Source organism: Meleagris gallopavo, chromosome 5 (genome assembly GCF_000146605.3).
Source record: "Meleagris gallopavo isolate NT-WF06-2002-E0010 breed Aviagen turkey brand Nicholas breeding stock chromosome 5, Turkey_5.1, whole genome shotgun sequence".
Taxonomy (NCBI): domain Eukaryota; kingdom Metazoa; phylum Chordata; class Aves; order Galliformes; family Phasianidae; genus Meleagris; species Meleagris gallopavo.
Window position 1 is genome coordinate 23026134 of NC_015015.2, and position 3398 is coordinate 23029531.

Below are 3398 nucleotides of genomic sequence, written 5' to 3' on the forward strand. Positions count from 1 at the left end.
AAAAGGAGGAAATATGCCAGATTTTAATGAGAAAACGTATCTGGGAAAGACAGAAATTTAATACACATTTTAGATCCCAGTTGTGACCTTAAGAACAGCAAGCTTCAACTACAAAACTGAAATCTAAAGCTGGCAACAAGAAAATGCCTTGCATTAATGAGGGACAGATGACAATCCAGGCACCTCTCCTGTTATATTTTTATGATAATTAACATGTATGTTTAATGTGTCATTGGGGAGCGGGTATAAGAAGGAAAATAAACACGAAAGAAAAGCTGGAGTTCATTGGAAAATGTTTCAACATGAAAATTTTCCTGACATAGACGTCTCTTATTTATTTCACTGTACCAGAATAGCAGACTATTAACTAATGTTGCATAGGTACTGTCCTTGAGAACAAGGTGGTCAGATACTGGCTGCCCTTGGAAAAACGCCAGTAAATCCTAACCAAAGCTGTCTGTTGCTGTACATGGCACTACTATGGGCTGATAGTTGAAGTTCTTATATCAAATATTTACACGTTATTTTGAGTAACCTCAAACCAGAGAACTGCGGAGGTGATCAGCTTACTTATTCTTCATTATTGTAGGATTACAGGAAATGTTATGGTTGGAGATGGGTGTTTGAGGCTGTTGTGAGGAGGTGGTTTCCTCCCAGTTTCCTCCCAGTGAGCCAGTCGATTCCCATTTCTTCTTTATTTTTGTACAGCTTGCGTGAGCATTTGTAGTGTGGCCACTGAAGCAGCAGACACAGCTGCAGCAGGTCAAGCACTGGGTTGGCAGCCCCACGCTGCTGTTAACTGCTAAGAAAGCAGAAGTCAGGGCAGCGTGGTGCAGCTGTTCTGTCCCAGAGAAGCAGGACATTGTCTGCAGTGCTGCGGGTTGTGCTCACACTGCCAGACTGATAGCACAGCCCCGCTGTTTTGGTCACTGCCTGCCTGTGCTTTCCCTCTCCTGCAAGCAGGTAAAGACTATGAGAGGAAAATGTACGAATTTTGGGGGTCACAATCTTGAAGTCTGTTAACTTCATTTATCTGCTGTAAGTGGGTACTGAGACTGATGATACAACTTCTGAGTTTGTTAGGTGCCCTGGTACTTGCAGGTATTGGCAGAGCAGTTCCTTGTGGAAGGACAGGGTTTGGCTTTGAGGATTTGAACAGATGTTGTAACCCGTTGTAGTAGATAAGTTCTCCTGTTGCAGGGCTGTCATCTCCCATTTGGTGTATATTGTTTGAAGGAGTGGGCCAGATACTGAGCATCCCACAGACTGAATTGCAATTGCAAGGCGTTTTAAAAAGAAGAAAGGTGCGTACACTGGTAACTGTGCTGTTATGTTCCCTTAAGGCTAAAAGTGCAATTTACTTACTTATTTTTGCTGCTTATGAAAGCATTTGCATAAATTGCTGGTAATAACTTAGTATTTTTAATTATTGTTTACACAGTTTATGTATAGCTTGATTTAGCTCTAAGAAGACAACTCTTCCTTTTATTCAATCATTCTTTTTGCCCTTCTTTTTTCCCGCATGCATATACAGGATTTTTGGCAAGTTCCAGACTTCTGCCATCTGTATTCATGGAGTAGCAATATCTACTGTTTGTTTTCACCTTTTGACTGCAAAATGGACTCAGTAATCATCCATGTTTTCAGCTGTTAAGTACCTGTTGTGGTTTGTCTGGTAGCCTCTGGTCATTTTCTTCTGAGTACTTCTCCAGTCTGCCCTTGCTCTCATGAATGTTTCTTGTCTCTGCAGAATCCTGCCAACAAGGAGTTACACAAATCTGCCCTCCTTTGCACAAAAAAAACCCCATCTCTGGTGAGAGAAGGAATGCTATCTCAGCTATTAAGATTTTACTTTCTTATCTGTGATTTGAAAAGCCACCTTAGAGATATTAGTTACTTGAGAAAACAATAGCCAGGCACGACCTATTTCAGTTGATGCAAGGATTCATTTTAGTCTTGTTTAAAATAGAGGTGAGAGGGGTGATGCCTAGACTTGTCAGTCGCATGGACGTGTGGCAATTGATGCAGAACTGTTTGCCTTCACAATGATGTGCGGTAATACTGTATATACAAAACTTTCCTATCTGGTTTTACCATTTTTACTATTACATTAAGGTCAAAGAGGGTTCTGTTAGAGCATTACTCAATTCATGGACTTTGCAGTTTGTTTTTCCACCAAAATGAAGGCTTGAAGTCCCTGGACTGTCAGACAACCCAGCGTTGCAGGCATCTCTGCTTCTGCCTGCTGTATTGCCTGGACACATGCAGCACAGGGAACAAACAGGAGCAATTGGATGTCTGTGTGTGGTCTGTGCTTCAATTCAGAATTGTTTTAATTGATTGACAAAAAATAATAAATTTCTGCCACGGAGAACTCAGCTCTTTAGTTGCTTCCTTTTAAAGGAAACAATGCACAAGGTTTATGCCATCATTCTTTCCTGAAAACTTTTGAATCCACTGTTCATTTTCTAAAAATGGCAGAGCAGTAAATGCCTCAAGGCACTGAGTTCATAATAAATCTACATTAAATGAATGTAATATTGCTTTGAGTAAGTAAAATAAAACATTCAGCTCCTTCTCTTTCCCAACAGTGTGTCAAAAGCTCTGAAGTAGTCTTGTCATTAGCTGTGCTCTGAACAGGTACACAGGTAGAAGACATTGAAGGCTCTTGAAATTCATTGGATTTATTGTAAGGCAGTAAGATACATCTGTAGGAACAGCTTTTTCTCTTAGTTCTGCTTATGGACTGTCTTGCCATATTTGTAGTAAGGGTCAACTCTGCAGTGCTTAGGTTTATTGTCTAGCAGGCAATATTCTCAGTTCTTTATATCTTAGGAAAGCATGGCTGCATCCCAATTGGCTTGTCTGACATCTGGAAAAGGAGCTAAGGGAAATCTCTTGAATTTTTACATCAGGTCTGTACAGAGCTGAGAAAATGGAGCCTTTTCTTTTATCACAGTTTGCAATCCCCAGTGCTTCTCTGAAAAAGCATCTTCAAGTGACAGGATCTTTCTGGCCAGCCTGATTCAGAACACCTTTGCACAACAGATTTCTACAGATGTTCTGTTTTGCTGTATCAGACTTGTAATTACAGCTGCCATAGAGAGGCAGTAACTTGGAGATTTTTAACCTGAGCAGTGTCTTCAGCATCTATTTTCATGTTAGGGATTTGTAGTGTATGTGTTAATCATAGAATCATAGAATGGCCTGGGTTGAAATGTACTGTAATGATCATCTAGTGGAGGTTTGTCAGGCAAGCAAGAGCTGAGAAACCATTCGTTTTGATTGTTCATAGAATTAATTGGAGTAGAAGCTACAGGTAAGCAGGTTTCATTCACATGCCAGGGAAGTAAATCAGGAATATGTTGCTTCACCTCGCATAGATTTTTCTTAAAAAA